We start from the raw sequence: 18,778 nt of genomic DNA, 5'->3' as shown, positions 1-18,778 counted from the left end.
TAAATTAATGAGATTCCAGTTAGACATTTGGGAAACATTTCTAACAGTAAAGTGCCAGAATTGAGTTGCTAGGAAGGCTGTAAGATTTCCATCAATAGAAGTTTTAAGAACAGGTTGAACAAACCTCTACCAGGATTGGTGCAGTTTTAACTGATCCTGCCCTGAGGAGTCTATTAAATTTGTGTGAATTATGGTCTCCACTCACAGAAGTTATACTGATACCACAAAGGTATGGTGCAAAAGACACATAGCAGAAGGCAGTAGAAGCTTATCTAGAGGTGCTGCTTTCTTATACCTTTCTTTCTCCTCCTTGCTTTCTTGCTTCTCTCCTTCCAAAGCATGGGAGAGCAGTGCAGCCCCTGCAAGCATGGAGTCAGAGAGGAAGGATGTGCTCTGCACAGTGGGCAAGATTTTTTGGTGTGTTACAGGTAGATAATCTTTCTGACTATTTGTTCAGGCCATATCTTAATTAAGTGGCTTGGGAAAATACCCATTTCTCAGATCCAGATGTATTCTCCAGCCATGTCCTTTACTCAGGTCTAGGATGAGAGCCTTTTCCTTCTCTGCCCCAGAAACTGGAGCCTACATGTAAGGTCAACAAGGAAGACTGGGTCTCCCAGTGAGTCTCTCACTCTACAGAAGTGGTGCTGAGACCATGGTACCTTTCAGTGGGATTTCATCATGTTGCTGCCCTCTGTCCCTGTCTCTCTCTGCGTAATCATGAAGCTGCCTTCTTCCTTGTTCTCTCCTTCTTACTATTCATTTGATTTGTATTACTTCAAACCCATCCTGATAGACTTCTTTTCCCCCTACTATTTATTCACAATTATCTCCTTATTTGCAATTTATCTTTTATTTTCTCTCTCTCTCTCTCCCCATTTTCCCTCTCTTTGAATATGTCCTTTTATCCAGACCCATTATATTTCTCAGTTATATGTTTCCTCATTCAAAACTAATTCCCTTTGTTCCAAGTTAGACTAGTTTAGGGTAATTGAAATAAAGTAAGATCTATGTAAATATAGAGAGCTGTGGAAGTTTAGTGTTATATATTACAATACTTAGAAAAAAATGTGCCTTTGATTGAATTAGGTAAACTTATATTGCTTGAATCTTCTTCCCTTCTGCAGTCCCTTCTATAGTCCACTACCCCATTACCAAAAAAAAACAAACAAACAAAAAAAAGAGCTTTTTTTTTTTTTTTAATGGTTTGGTTTGGTTTGGTTTGGTTTGGTTTGGTTTGGTCATTTTTGAAATCGAATTATAGAACTGTTCTGGTTTTCTTCTGAGAAAAGGTTATCTCAGACTGAAAGTAAGGCTGCTATAGTTACCATCTCTTTGAAGTCCCTGGACATACCCAAGACATTAACAACTAATATAAAGACATTAACCTAATATAAAGGAACTACAATATACCTATAACCTTTGCGGAACTGAATCTTCTTTGGATTTTTCTGCTTTCTTCTATTAATTAGATGGAATAATCTTACACTGTTTTTCTCAGTGGTTTTCTTGTTTTCCATTACTGTGTGCTATCAACTTTTTAAAATGTTTTTTAAAATTTATTAGATCCTAATATATACAGATCTTAATCTTATTAGATCAGTGTACAGAAGTATACAGATACTTCATTTTAATGCTTTATTCTTTCTAAAACTCCTAGTATGCTTTAAGTAGGTAATGTGTTGCCTTAGGTCTGAAAATACCAAATGTTTCTGACCCTTATTTTGACCTTCCATCACAAAGTGCATGGAGTAATGTTGGGTGCTTTAAGTGTTGGACTTCCATGCATTTAAAGAACCAAATTTGGCAGCAATGGGTCCCAAAACAAAGCCAGAGAAGGATCCTTCAGTCAAATTTTCAAGGAACTTAAAATAGATGATATGGAAAAAGCACTCAAATTCAAGGGAAAAATGTATTAAGTACCTACAAACTTTTCTGTAACATAATATTTTTAAGGTACATCTTCCCAATTTTATTTATTTGAAGGGATTTTCTTTGCTTTGAGTAATAATGCATTAACATATGTTGCAGTGTTAGCTGAGAGATGGATTGATCAGATACCTAAGAGATTGTGAGTCACTGTACTGCTTGAAAGATTAGGAGGTGCTTGTATAAAAATAGTTCCTCTGTAACGGGTGAAATAATGTAATGCAAAGGAATTCCTTGTACTAGGTACCATCTCCTTTAAACTGCTTTTTACCTTTGAATTATATATACATTTTGTAATATGACACACAGCACAGATATATAGTGACTGATACAGAAGGCCTGGTTTTGACACTACTGGTCTGATGGGAGGCTTCAACGGATTTTTCAGCAAGCTCTGAATTACCACACAGTTGCCAACAAACAAAAATGTTTTGTTCAATTTCAGATTTATTTTTTTTTTAGTATTAAGAACTACACGAGAGTATCAGATAGGTTTACTGCAAGTTAATTTCAAGTTAATTTGTGCAGCTCCTATCACTAAACCTTATTTTTTTTTTTTAAATCACTGAAATATATGATGAAAATTCACTAAACATGAAGCAATTTTTTCACACTTAGAATGTGTATATATCAGGCTGTCTTAGTTCTGCAAATACATTATTTGCTACAAAATATCCTACTCCATTGCACTGTAAATCGTTTCACAATGTATAAAAGTAGTGACATACAGGTGTATATATAGATACATACACATTTGTATAACCTTTGTTTAATAAATGTTTATGTAACTTGGGGACTAATTAGGAGAGAGGGAAGGAAAAATAAAAATAAAAATAAAAATAAAAATAAAAATAAAAATAAAAATAAAAATGTTTTAAGAGAAAACAAGGTAAGTTGGTCAGCCATCACAGGAACTAAAATTTAGGAAAAAAGTGAATTAAATACTGTGTAACCTTGGGATACTTATTTAGCCATCAGTGGGGAGCAAGATGATGATGTCACACTTAGCAGAGGGAGGAAGACCCGAGTAATGTTGGATCGGATCCAGTTTATGTTGTAGATTTACGCAGTTAATTTTGTCCCTTGACTGCATTCAGATGAGCATTTTGCCTCGACATACACCAAGAAAATTGCTGCATTATAGCTGTGTTAATGGTAATCAGCATGCTAATGAGCACCAGAAGGTCGTTATAGAAAAGAGAGGTTCAAAGATGTATAACCTAGAGAAGAAGATGAAGTAAGTCTTTAGGGAATGCAAGTGTCTTGTTTGTAGGTCATAGATTATTTGTTTTGGTCATTGTAGAGCACAGGGAGTTTAATTTAAGGACAGAAAAAGATTAAGCTTTTTGAATTTTAGGAGTAACATAACTTAATTAAATATATGCCCATGAAGTAGACAGAAAACAGCACTGGATTGTTTTTATCCTATTCTAATGTGTTCCTTGATAGCTATTGTATGAGTGCAGTGCATGTCTTTCTTGACGTGAATCTAACACTTATTTATGTTCAGTATTAAATCAGAATAAATCTACACTTAAAGCATTTTGTATTTTGCTAATGATGCAGAGTAAGAGGAAAGGTTTTGCAGAAAGGAAATCAGAGCAAGTATGTCAAAGTATAACGTGAACAAACAGTATAATCAGGGGAAAACAAAAATCTATCAGTGTTTAAGAGATGTCAGTAAGATAAAAGAAACCATGCAAAATAGTAATTATAAAATGATAAAAATCATAGGAAGCATGCAAAAGCTAAGTTGTTAAATGTTGCCCTATTTAATTCAAGTTCTTATTTCGGCTTCAAAAGGTTAATGTGTTCTCTGCTAATCAGAAAAGAACATGTATATACATTTGAATAGTTTTCTTAGAGAGAAAATGGGACTCAATAACAACTATATATGTTTTGTGGGAAGCCCTTGGGAAGGGGAAGACAGAAATCATGAGAGAACAGTTTTATGAAATACTTACAAAAATCTAGGCAGACCAGTTTTGTACTTCAAAGAAACCAACCCCATATCTTAGCGACTAGCTGAAGTAACTCGATTTCACAGGAGAACAGCATCTCATGGGTCCAATATGAAAAATAGGAACATGGACTTTAAAAGGATATCTGCATTTAGGTGGCTGAACTGGGCATATTAAGCCTTTTTCTGGAACTCTAGAAGCTTAAACTCTAGACATTAAACTAGTTTAATCCATAAACACTGAGGGTATATTTACCTTTATAACATTGGTCTAATACTTTTCTCTAAGGAACGAGGTCTTGTCTTGCAGCGTCATTTCTTTTGTACTACCTTTTCTGTCACATTTATTGATTTTTCTTCAAAATAAGATAATTAAAGATTGCATCACAAAACAATCCTATCTTAAACAATAGGGACAAAAAGCCAAGGCTGTCACTGACAATTGTAATACACAGCTGTAAACTAATCTGCTCAGTCAGTATCTCTAACTCCCAGTGCATAAAACTCAAACCCTACAATAAAAAGGTTTCAATTCCTTCTAAGTGTCACGTGTATGTTAACAATCTAAGATAATTTTAATTCTTCATCTAAAAATTGTGACTACCTTTATGTTTGGTGCTTTCTGGGGGCACCAGTGCCACAGGCTAAAGGTGCATGTCAGCCCCACTAGATTTTACCATTTTAAACACCTGATCTATAGTCATTATTGAATCTTCTTTATAGTAAATAGAGAGGAATTGGTATTTCTAGGAGATAGAATCACCCTTAAGTAGACAGAGAGGACACAAAAGTTACCAATGTGGGCTACCAGTACTGTTTGAAATGCTTTATGGCCCTGAGTTGCCTGCACACTGTTGATTAGGTAGAAGCTATGGGAGACCCAGATTGTTTTGAAATGGCACATGGAGGTCAGGTGAGCACCCCTGGACATCTGAATTACAGGTGGGCAACTGAATTGAGGTGCACCTACCTGTCTTATATGAGCACTGACCTCCATCTTTTGACTATAGAAGGTGTTTTGCAGTAAGAGCCTACTTCTTAGACTGTCTATATAAGAGGAAACACTTTAACTGCACTTAGTAAAAATTAAACCTTCTTCTTTAAAGACATTTGTGCTGTGTTCCTGCAAGTATCTTTCAAAAGTCTCAGAAAGTCAAGCTTTCTACTTATTTTCTAAAGACACTACACAGTAATCACTCAGAAGTAACCATAACAACAACAACAACAAAATTAAGGAAGGATTGCTCAGAAAACTGCAGTCTTGAATGGGGCAATATGTGTCACTTGTACTCATGGACAGAAAAAACAGAAAGAGAAAGAGGTAAATTCTGCAGATGAACCAGTACAATGGCAAATAATGGAAGAAAAGAAAAGAGAAGCCACAGAACAGAGGCCAGTGCACAATGTTCAGGGTGATGGATACAGCATCTGGTATGATCTCAGGAAAAGTCACCGCTCAGAAATGAACACACCTAAAAACCAAGTAAATACAGTTTGCTGAACAAACAGAATGGTATATGAAGTCAGGACTGATTGCAGAAAGTGTTGAAGGACAGCCAAATTATGCTGGGGAAAAAAAAATGTAAACAGTTTAGCTTATGCTAAGAAGCCTCCTGAGGACAAATAACAATTCAACATAAAGGTAGACTCAGTTGCATAAGCTTGTTGCATACTATTTCAGTTCCTTTAGGATACTAAAGACACCTCATCTAGGCAGCTGATGAATATGGCATAAGACCTGTTGGAAAGCTAAGTATTTCTGAGGTGTAAGCAAGAGTACAGATGAGGCCTAGGAGGAGCTGAGAGCAATCATCAATTTACAAAGGTGAAACACAAAAATAAACACCTATATATAACACCCTAAGAATTAATGCTCTCAGCATAGGTATTCCAACGAAGTACCTACTTTTAGAGGTGGATATTTTATATTTTATATTTTATTATTATTATTATTTTAATATTTTAATATTAAATAAATTAATAATTATTAAATTAATTATTAATTAATTATTAATTAATAAATTAAATTAATTAAAATATTAATTAATGATTAATTAATAATTATTAAATTAATATTTTTTAATATTTTTAATATAATTATATTTTTTAATATTACAAAACAGCCAAAATAATAAATTTTAATATTACAAAACAGCCAAAACTTACAATGGAAGCTGAAAGAATTGAAGCATGGTATTAGAAGGTTTCTTTCAGTCACCTGAAGGGCCAAAGGTTTTAATTCTTTTACAGCTGTCTTAGAAATTTTTGCTTTTTGACTCATAACATGTCCTCAAAAGAAAACGTGAAGTAGGAATATTTCTGTCTCCACGTAGAGAGGGAATATTGACTATGTTGTAAACTCTTTAGGAAGTAAGGCATGCTGGCAGTTTTCCAACATAAGAAAAACTAATGGTACCTTTTTACCACCACCTTTTGGAATATAAGCTAATCAGATCCTGAAATATTTCATTAAATACTGACGACCTTATTAAGATGCCTTCCAGGAAGGAAATTATTAAAGGGCATAGAATTTGTGGCAGGCAAGGTACTATTCAATGAGTGATCACGGTGAATTCTACACAGTGTAAATAGGAACCCCAAAGAAAATCAAGTACACAATTTCTTTTCACAGGACTCTCTAATCCACTATGAGTAACAACAATATTAATAGAAATTTCAAAAATAGATTTTTTTTCCACTAGTTCCTAAAGAATAGGACAATAACTTTAAACTAACAACTTAAGTATTATTACTTAAACTGAAATAATATAACTAGGACAAATACCCTTTAAAAAAGAACTGAAACCTGCCAAATCTAAAATTCAGAGCCAGTGAAAAAATGAACAATACATTGAACTCTGAAACAAAGAATATTTAGTCACTGAAATGCTATGAATCTTAAGGAACTGCTAAAATATTTTCTAGAAGAAATATTTTCTTCCAGATTAAACGTTTCAAAGCCATAATAGTTTCTCTTGACATATAAGGATGAAAATAAAAAGAAGGCCTTCAAGAATAGGCTGTTACTGGTCACTGCTGAAGTATTAAATAAATAAATAAATATCTGTATATACGTCCTTTAGGCAGTGTGTACATTTAAATTACTAATTTTTGAAATAATTGAATACTTTTCAAGGCCATTATTAAAACATTTTAGGTTTCCCACAATTAACAATGTTATCTATTGTGATATTCAATATATTTTGATCAATGTCTCTGAAAGACCATATCATCATATTTTCGTCCATTTATGGTCATAAAGAGAAGGAAGCAGAATATTAACATTTCTGATGCAAAAATCTAGCGGAAAGGTATGTTGAAGAGAAAAGCACATTGAAAGAAAGTTAAATTAAACTACTCACTATTTATCTGATTTTAAATTATGTGTTGGTTTCTGGGTTCAGTACAATTGAACATATGACATTTGAGAGACCTTGTGTTTTCCACCTCTCTTCAAGCTGCTAGTCTAGAGGAGGATATATCTACTGCAGATCTTGTGTCATATCTACTAGCCATATGTGGATATGTGAGATTTTTTATGGCATGTAAGATATAGATTACTGTGTGTGGGCAACAGATTTGACTGTATTTGGTTTCCATTTGCTTTTGCTTAAACAGCGACATCTACTGTCATTTGAGATGTCCAACCCACCTTTCCAGTTCTCATTCCTACGTCACATCTCCCAGTTCCATGTAGATAGGATGTTTCCTGGCAGCACTAGAAGGATGGCACCTTGAATAAGGTTCATAAAAGGACTTTTTGATTATTAAAATTCAGACAGGGAAAAAAAAAAAAGAAAAAAAAATAAGAAAAAAGAATGTAAAACTCTACTTTAGAAAAATGAGACTATATCTTCCATAGAATCATCATCATAGAATAATTCAGGTTGGAAAAGACTTCTAAGATCTTCTAGAAGATCCCTTTAACCTAGTACCATCCACCACTAGACCATGCTACTAAATTCTAAATCTTAAAAGTCAATAAAAGAAAAGTAGAGAGAAAGAATGTGGGAAGGGACCTTAGAGCTCATTCTATTCCACCTCCCCCGCCATGCGCAGGGACGTGACCCACTAGAGCAGGTTGCCCAGGGCCTCATCCAACCTGGTCTTGAATAGGGATGGGGCATCCACAACTTCTCTGGGTAACTTATTCAAATACATATGTTTATATTTGTATCATTATACACTACTATATATTGCTATATATAGTAAACTAGACATAAACATAGAACATTACTTAGTAATGACATTGTTATTGACCAAATATGTATCTTCAGCAGAAATGTTGGACTACACTGCAAATTATAGAGTGAAACTTGTGTTTGCTTATTCTCATGTATCAGTCAGTTTCTATCAAGATTTAAAAGATTTCTGTAGGCACAAAGTAATGTATATACAGAACTACTATATTCAGCTTCAAGTTTCCTAGAAATTTGTCTCAGCAACAAATATGTTCGCCAGTAGGATTTATATGTAACACAGGAAAACTGCTCTTTCTTGTACTAGATATGATCTTTAAAGAGAAATGCACAAAGTAACTTTTGTGCACGTCTTCTATGTATTAGGAAAGTGAGAATTGAAAGAAGGAAAGAAAAAGGTGCCTGCTTCTGGAACTTCAGCTCTCATTTACTATCTGTCTTTCACCTTTCAAAGAAAATAATGAAGTTAATTGGTTCATTAGTGAATCCAAATTTACAAAAACACCTAGTAAAACACTTATGCGCAAGCCCTCTCCTGCTTTGGGCAAACAGCTAACCGAAGAATTGAGAAAACATTAAAGCACTATGAAATTTCATGCAGAATTGAAAGATAAGCTTCCTCAGTCTAACAAATGGTGCCAGGTTTCCTCTTTTGCTTTGGTTTTGTGTGTGTGTGTGTGTGTGTGTTTGTGTAAAAATGCACTTTAGCTTTTTTTTTTTTTTTTTTTTTTTTCCTCCTAAGAATTCCAGGGACATCACAGACTTTATTTCTGCATGGCTACAAAAAGCATAATATTCTAGTTTACTGAAAATCCAAGAAAATAAAGTATATCCAACAGCACTTTCTCCTTTCTTATTCATTCTTTGTGGCAAAGCTGAGTGTAATGCCCTTAGGTTTTTTTCACTATATATGTAGATGTGGAGAGAAAATCAGCTACTTTCTCACAGGTTCAGGGACTGGTTAAATTAAAATGGTTGAAGATAATTTGTTGATTTTTTTTTTTTTTTTTTTACAGTATTTATATACTAGAAGCATCACCTCAGTTCAGCTATTTTAACATAATGTAATTCTACAAAATATTGTTTTAGACACAAAGAAATTCTATAGAAGAAAGTATATTGGATAAAGTATTGCTCATGGTGTAATTTTAATTCTGAAATATGTTGCTAAGAGGGCTTATTTAAATAAGTTCTATCTGAGATGAATATTTAGAAAAAAAAATCCTACAGGATGATTTATAGAAAAATTATATGAACAGAATGAAGGACAGAAGAATTTTATTAGAAAAGAGACTCATTTCCACAAAATATAAATTATACCTTTTAGAAAATATATTGAATTTTATTAATATTCTGTAGACAGCCTGAAGTGTTAATCTCCACCCCTACCTTTAAGATTTTCATTATGAGTTACAAGGTGTATTTACCCTTTAACCAAATAATTTCTGAGTACTTCAATGCAGCCGTGACTGTAGTTTACATACCTTACAAAATATTTTCCTTTTAGATGCAAAGGTTACTTTATGAAAATTCTCTATATAAAATCCTTGGTGAAACATTTACATGTATATGAATATATACATGCAGTTGTACACATGCATGTGCATTTATGTAAATATGTTATATACATATTTTATATTTTCATTATAGATATAAACTTTATTTAATCTATGTACTTTGTACATAGATTATTGATCTTTACCATTTGTGCATACATTTTCTAACCTCAATTACCTAACCAGTCTGTCTGACACTGAATTTATTTCTGCCTATTTGGGAGTCAATATAGAGAGAAACATACCAACAGTTCATTAAGTAGGGAGAACTGGATAATCAATAATGTGTTTACAATTAGTTCCCATTATTAGTATTATTATTATTTTTACAGAACCCCTCCCTCCTTTGAAGATCAAGAAATATCACTGTTATTTTTGGGGGGTAAATCAGGCTGTTCTCTGCAGAAAGTATGGTTTAGCCACTCCAGGAACACAAAGATGGGTTATCTGCAAGAACAAAAAGGGGTAAGGAGTCTCCAAAAACATGTTCTGGGAGCAGTTTTCTTGCAAGTAATTTTGTGGTGTGCAACTATATCCATATGATTGTATAAGGCAGTGTTGACTCCAGAGAAGAGGGAAGCATTACATTTTTGAACAGGAAATATATCTTAAAAAAAAATACATAAAAATCATCCTATCACAAGGTTCTTAATTAGGTGTAACTTTGCAAAACTCTAGAACTCTGAAAATAAAATTGTAATATTGTATGAAAATTTGAATCATATCTCTATAAGTGGTTTTATTTTGTTTAAATAATATATTTGGACTTGCCTAATAAAATCTTTCTCTAAAAATACGAGATAAATATACTTAGCAAGTTCCTAAATATGTCCCACAATGACTTATATAAATAATATTCCCACCCTCTTCAAAATGTACTTTTCATTATATCATACACAATCAACCCACTACATCAATATATTTATATTGATTTTCTATACTTTACAACTTGCTTCTAATTCACCAGAACTGCTTTATCCAATTATGTGGAGGAAATGTATTTATTTTTGTATTCTGTTAGTCATAAAGTTATGACCAACTTACTATTACTCCTGGAAAAAGAATCATTGAAATAAAACATGAATCATTTAATAGTACTGTATATTGTACAATGGGGATCTGATTCTGGCTGCAGTGCCAGTCTTGGGAAAATCAGATTCACTCAAGGTGAGATCTGCAGAAAACAGAGCACTACAGAGTTGTCCTTTCCTGGACCATGACCTGCTTGTGCTCCTGCTTGGACCATGACCTGAGTGCTCACTTAGTCCTTAGAATGGCAAGAGTTCCTTTGGCTGTTGATCTACATGCTGCTCGTGGTTTGCTTTGAAGATGGTCATCATCACAAATATGTGAGCAATATCAAATGCATTGATGCATTGTGAGGGATTTTGTTTCAGCCCCCCTGGAACAACTTTATTGCTCTATAGCACATAAAGGCTACAATTTTTCTTGCTGTATTGTCCCTGTATTGCAATGCCATGGCCAATGAGACTGTTCACACTTGTAGAAGTGGGCACAGCTTATTTATTTATTTATTTATTTATGTCTAGTCACTGTAGTGAGAAACAGTCACTTTTAAAATGAGACAGTGATTTTGGATTTATTGCAAAAGTTCACTCTTTGTTAATACAAAATTTGCCAGCATCTAACTGTTCAGACTAAATGTATTCACAAATAGTGAAAGCCACAGAGTAAGTTTTTGTTTTGTTTTGTGATGAATGCTTTAACCATTTTTAAGAGCAAAGCTAAGATATATTAGGCAATGTTAAGGAGTCTTTAGTGTTCTCTGTGAACATTTATTCACATCTGGGCATTTTATGAACTTTTGGAAAACTGCAGTAGGAATTACCAGCTTAAATTTCTTCAGATTTTGTTTGAGAAGCTCCTAGCAGAGCAGCAAACTCTATTAGTCTACGCCAAAGGAAGAAAGCAACAGCTATAAGGACTTAATTAGCAAATTGACTTAAGAGCTGGATGGCTGAAGGCAAGATATCACATTCAGGCAAGACATCTTGAACACTTCGTGAAAATTGCAGTGGTGAAAAAAAGTGAGGTGGGTAAACAGGTTGGTCAAGAGCTAGAGGCAGAATGAATATTGGCAAATCAGGTAGAATGAGAGCAAAAACAACTAATGTTGGGGCTAGAGCAACTGAGAAGTTGCCAGTCACCAAGTGATAGACAAGGGAAAATGGCCTCAAGGTGCACCAGGGGAGCTTTAGGTTGGATATAAGGAGAAATTTCTTTACCGAAAGGGTTGTATGACATTGGAATATGCTGCCCAGAAAAGTGGTTGAGTCACCATCCCTGAAGGTCTTCAAGAAATGTGCAGATTTACTAGCATGGTTCAGTGATGGACTTTAGTACTAGGTTAAAAGTTGAAATAGATGATCTTAGAGGTCTTTTCCAGCCTGAATGATCCTATGATTCTATGATATGACTAGGTGCACCTGGGTGGGAAAAGCTACAGGTATGAGAAACTGAGGAAGAGACAAGAGAAACTGACACTAATGATTGGGAGACAATCTGAAGAAGATGAAGAAGGTGAAGGAGTAAGGGAAGGAGGAAAAAAGTCTGTATAACATACGTATAATAGCTGACTGGTCACAAATACAACCAAATTTCACTGTGCTTAGAAAATAGAATGTAACAAAATGACTAAAGGTTTTAAAACAGCGTCTTAGGCATCTCAATTACTGGATACTTTAATTAGGTGTTCCATTTTAATATGTCCTTCCATTCAGAGGAAAAATACAAATATAAACAAACACATATTTCAAAGTATGCCGCCATGCAGGAATGAACATAAGAAAATCCACAAGGAAATTGAGAATTCTATCTTCTGAGCAGTGGATATGACATAAAGAGAAGAAAAATTACTAAAGACTCTTCATTGCCTGAGCACTATCACACTAGGCACACAATGAGCCTGGACTTTAAAAGATAGTAAGTGATCACATACTTATGCAGTACTTCTTAGTAAACATGCACAAGAGTTTTCAGGTGTTTGATAGATATTGGGTTTTATTTTATATTATTCATAATAAAGTGGCTTTTTCTATCTATCATTCTTTATTTTCAGAAGTGGTAACCTCACTGTTGGTGAGCTCTACTTATAGCTCTTATATAACTTATATAAGTGAGCTCCACTTATGGGTCTTAACCCAAACAGAACATACAAATTGCTAAAAAAATAAAAAGAGACCTTGTGTCATCCCTATCCCAAGACTTATTCCATGCTAAACACAGAAAAAAAGATATACATACAAAAAGGAAACAATACAACTGATCCTTCATATATTAAATGCATAGATTTAACTCATGACTCATTAGGATATGTTTGAATCTGCACCAAAGAGATGTTACAAACCAAAAAGCAGACGAAGAATGAAGAAAAAAGTAAAACTGAAATAACACAGCAAATACTTATTCATGAAAGAAAGCAATAAAATTATTTTAGAAATTTGAATGTTCAAGATAGATGAGCCCTCAGGCAGGGCTGACTTGCATAATCGACCTTTACTGGATATGGCAGATATAGAAACCAACTGTGACAGTGCTAGATATAAGAGTTTTACCGGGCTGAATCATTCTTCAGCAGTCATTCTGCTATACTGAACTAGGCACAAACAAGTGTTCCTCCAGCCTCGAGTGAGCATGTTTCTGTTATTAGCTAACATTTCTGTCTCTCAGGTATGGAAACAGATGTTACTGATTTTGGCAAGTGAGGATCTTCCATGTGTTTCTTGCCAGACCCCTCAAATTATGTGTTGGCATTATCAAAAGATCAAAGGAAAACAAGATTTATGTTGTCAGACAGTCATTTACTGCAATCTAATTTGAAGAGTTTCTCTACTGTACTTCAGAACTAACTGTCATTTTTTCATCATGTCATGAATATTTTTATTAGGTGATTGAAAACATTTGAAACATTTGAATTCAATTTCTTCATTAATTATGTCCATGTGGTTGAAATAACTTTTGAGCTCCTTCATCCTTTACTTTTTTATTTAGCCTTTTTTTTTTTTTTTTCAAGGAAATTTAGAATCTCAGTGATGATTTTATTCTAATTGTTGTATAGATAAAGTGTGTTATAAGCTTGAAAGTGGATTGCAATTTTGAATTATATGACCTGTATCTTGTTTGACTGCAGCGGTGAAAAAGGCCAATTAGATTCTTGTCCTTTAGCTTACTGTCTAAAGTTTTACTGGTCTAAATAGTCTAACGATAATTGTTAAAGATCTTCATGAAACTATCGTGACACTGCATCTGCATCTAAGAAAGGAAAAGATACATCTTTACCACCCTTTACTATCCACAAATAAACTTTTAAAATGCTTGGCACAATCCATATGGATAACAGTTTCCTTATCCAGTATGATATAAACAAACTACAGAGCAGAGGTCAGAGGGAGTTTCTAAATAAATAATCTTGTCTGCCCCCTATATATATTTTTTCCCTCAGCTATGTAACTTTCACATGTGTTTGTAAACTAAATCCATTGATTAGGTACTTTATAATATCCATAATACACCTATCTGTTTATCGTTATAGCATCATGGGAATCATCATTGACAGGGACTAACCTGACAAATATCTTGCAAAGCTCATTGTGGCTTCACTGATATAAGATCAGCTTATACTAAAACATTTTCACTATCTATCTTATAAACATTTAAAGCCTAACTATACTACATAGCTTATTGCTCTTATTACCCTATTAACAGCAGTGGCTTTTTAATTCTAGTGAGTGATGATATGATGATTTCATTCTTATGTCCAAGTTCCAAATACTCTTATATCTATCTACAAAACATACAACCAAAACTTTCATATGTGTCACCGTAAAATGCTATGGTATAAATAAATATATAAAGAACACACAAACAAACAAACAAACAAAAGCAGCTATGATTCACTCTTTCCTGCTTCTCCCAGGTTTTCCTAACGTTTAGAAAAGAATTAGAGCTGTCAAATGCTAATTGTGACATTTTACTTTTATCTTTTGGCTCCAATGGAATTTAAAACTCAGTAGTGATGTTCTGAACTCTCCCCCCAAGGGAACATCCACTACTAGATGCAGAAAGCCCACAGCACTAAGTTCTGGCAGGGAATCTTAGTGCTAAGCCATTTATAAGATGGAATAGAAACTGAAGTGGTTTTGTCCCTTCTAGGGAGATCTGACCATTTGCTGTTCTTTTTTACTACATGAATACATGAATGGCATAATGAGTCAACCTTTTGAAAGGAACATAAGGAACATTTTATAGTTGATTAGAGTATTTATTTATTTATTTGTTTATTTATTTTTACAGGCAAAACACAAAACCTACAGTGGTTTATGACAGCGTACTATCAAGTCAGGATCTAGACACTCAATAATAATAATAATAATAAAACACTCAATATTGACATTTCTTGGAAATATGTAATACTTCATTTTAATGGGAGCAGGAAAACAAACAAACAAAACATTCTGAAAATATTAGAAAAAGTCCTTATTTTCACAGTTTATGACACTTGGCATTCAAGTTAATCTCTCTTCCAAGGATATTTTTTCCTCTTTACTCTGAAATACCCACTGAGAAACACTTAGGGATTGATTTAATTCTCTAACTGTAGCTATCTATTGCCACTCCATACAACCTTGAATTTTGAACCTAGTTACCTACACTGAGGATGTAAACCTGATACAGAACTTACAGAAGACACTGACCAGTTGGTGAGTGGAAGCTGGGGTCCAGATAAGATATACTGGGGTACCTCATGCAGAGTTCAACTTGAAACACTGCTGATTAGACACTTGTATTGAAACAACTGTATCAATCCTAAAGGATTAGAATTCAAGCTGAAATTAAGAACTCTGAATTTAGGAGTTTGGATGCAGATGATACGTGAGCTAAGCATGGAGATCTAACTCCATGAAGAGTTAGAACTCTGGAAAGAGAGTGTGCAAAGCTACTTCAGAATGAGTTGAACAATTTTGCAATCTCCACCGCCTATATTGTTCTGGGATTCAATTCTTCTGCCCTTATACAGGGCAGAAGGCAGTGATGTGAAATGACCCAAGGCATAGTCTTCATCTGTTACTCCAGAAGATTATAAACCTTCCATAGACCTGCCTCATAATTGTCACAACTGTAAAAAGCTATGTTCAGGCAGCTGAATAAATCTCTCGATCTTCTTTGTCTGTAATAGGAGCTAGCTATTATCTTGCAGGCAGACACCTTCACATAGACACTTAAACTCAGGTGTCTTAATCTAGAACTGAATCTCAGGCCTTGTGGCAAAAGACTGAATCACACTATAAGACAATTTTTATGATTCTGGAGACAGGATGCCTGGCTATTCTGAACATTATTCTCATAGCAGGAGTGACGTCGCAAAACCCATGCTTGGCTTGGTAGTTATTATGACTTCCATAGTCCCATAATACAGAATAAAGAAGAGTGAATGCTTGGCATACCTCACACAGAGTACCTATGATGAAGTGCCAGGATTGAACTGATCTTTTTGTTTTCTCCCATTCCTAAATAGTGCCCAAGAAAAGCAATCTCCTTTCAATGAAGTTCCATTGAAAATATCTTGAAAGCAAATAATCAAAATTATTTCAGAAGATGCAAACCATGAAACACACCTGTATTTAATCTTCTTTGTAGATGCAAACAGTTGAAGAAAAGGGACATGCTGGAGAAAAGCCTCTTCAAGCAATTCAGTTAAAAAATCTTCAAATAAGGTTATTTAAAATTTAACCAGCTTTTTTAAGTGTTTAACCATCAAAATTATTTTAGACTTTACACATTCTGTTGGTTTCCTTTAATCCAAGGTCCTTAAAACAACATATTCTGGCTCAGTGACATTCAGAAATATGTACATGTAAGAGTAAATTTTAAAATAAATTATGAAGAAATGGGGTTGGATGAGGATTCCCAGGACAATGAGTCCCATTATCTGGTATGTGTGACATCAAACCATCCCTTTTTATATCTTCTACCCAGTATTTATTGCAGGGCAGCCATATACTTGTATCTTCTTGAATGTGTTATTCTTTCCCACCTGGATGAAATGTTTTATGATTACAAATGCAGTTTAGACTTCTTTTTCTCTCATAATATTTGTAACCAAATAGATGTAGAAGAGCTCTAGCTGGTAATGGAGGGACTTCAGAATAGGAGAGGTTAGGATTCCCTGGCTGGGAAGTAATACAGATCTTCAAGCAAAAAGTATTGTTGCTCTTAATATAAGTACAGTGTAGTAAGCTGAGTAAATATAATGAGAGTAGGACCTGGGAAGAAGATGAAGGAATTGTCATTACCTTGTCACTTATCATCAGTACCTCACATAGGGGGATAGGGGAAGAAATTTTTCCACCTGTGGTGGTTTTACTCAGGTAGGCAGCCGAGATCCACCTCAGCCACTCTCTCACTCCCCCTCCTCAAAGGGAAAGGGGAAGAAAATATGACGAAAAGGGTTCAAGGGTTGAGATAAGGACAGGGAGAGATTGCTCAGCCATTATTGTGATGGGCAAAACAGACTCAGAGCAGGGAGACAGCAAGATTTATTGCCTATTACTAACAGAGAAGTGAGAAACAAAGGAAAGAAACCAAAAATATCTTCCCCTCTTCCACCCTCTTCCACCTCCTCCCCCCAAGCAGCAGAGGGGATCGGGCAATTGGGGCTGTGGTCAGTCCCTGATGCTTCGTCTCCACTGCTTCTTCACTGTCACTCTCTGTCCCTGCTCCACATGGGGTCCCTCCCACAGGATGCCGTCCTTCCTGAACCAGTCTTGCATGGACTTCTCACAGGCAGCAGCTCTTCAAGAACTGCTCCGACATGGGTCCGTGCCATGTGATCTGTCCATCAAGAGCACACTTCTCCAACCTGGGTCCCCCACAGGCAGCAGGTCCCCACAGACCCCTGCTCCTGTGTGGGCTCCTCTCCACAGGCAGCATCTCCAGCCCGGGGACTGCTCCAGCAGGGATCATCCACAGGCCGCAGCCTCCTTCAGTGCAGGTCCACCTGCTCCACTGCGGTCTCTTTGACGGGCTGCAGCGTGGAACCCTGCTCCACCGTGGTACTCCATGGGCTGCAGGGGGACATCCTGCTTCACCATGGTCCTCACCACAGGCTGCAGGGGAGTTTCTGCTTCAGTGCCAGGAGCACTTCCTCCCACTCTTCACTGACCTTGGCAACTGGAAGGCTTTTTCTCCCTCCTCTTCTTCTAGCTGCTGTTCCTACCCAGCACAGCCCAGCAGTCAGGTTTTTTGTTTTGTTTTGTTTTGTTTTTGTTTTGTTTTGTTTTTGTTTGTTTGTTTTCCTTAAATATGCTCTCACAGAGGTGCAAACAACATAACTTATTGGTCCAGCTCTGGCCAGTGGCAGGGCCCTTATGTAACATGGGGCAGCTTCAGTTTTCTTCTCGCAGAACTCACCGCTAGGGCTCCCCTACTACCAGAAAGGTGCCATGTAAACCCCCTACACCACCCCCAAACAGTGCTGACATTCTTAACTCCTTTCTCATTTCTCATTCACTTTTTCTTTGTTGAAATGATATTAATGATACTATTTGATAAACATCATGTTTCCAGTTCAAAAGTGTTTGTCATCCCATGATGCTTAGCCCTAAAAATAATATAAAGCAGACTCCCCATTCCTTTGTCTGTGATAGTAAGATTTTACTACAACTTTTCCAGTGTGAACTTACTATTTCTGGAAAATAAACAATCAAATCAGTCAAGGCTATTGCAGACAAGCATTTTCCTCCCTTTACAAAGGTATTAACACTTTTATCTTTACTGAATAATATCACAACAGACACACCAAAAGGATTGCATTTCTCTTTTTCATGGTCACATCACCTTTAAGGCTCATAGTTCCTTCAGATAAAATTTGTCTCACAGAGTTATATCAAAGTAGTCAACCTAGGGTTTCTTTATGGTCAATTTAGAGAAACAGGCACTAAGGAATCACTAATCTGGTCGAATATCTATTTCAGCATGTCATGGACTATGCCATAAAAGTGCTGCCTATTCCTCCCAATTGACTGTAATAACATACATCTGTCTTTGGTCAATTGAGTTTTTCTTGCAGTCAGAGAGTAGGTCTTTCCTGTCTTTCCCTATTCTTTCTTCATCTC

This window comes from Anas platyrhynchos, chromosome 1 (assembly GCF_047663525.1).
Source record: "Anas platyrhynchos isolate ZD024472 breed Pekin duck chromosome 1, IASCAAS_PekinDuck_T2T, whole genome shotgun sequence".
NCBI lineage: Eukaryota > Metazoa > Chordata > Aves > Anseriformes > Anatidae > Anas > Anas platyrhynchos.
The sequence above is the reverse complement of the archived record's forward strand: the minus strand, read 5'-3'. Positions refer to the sequence as shown.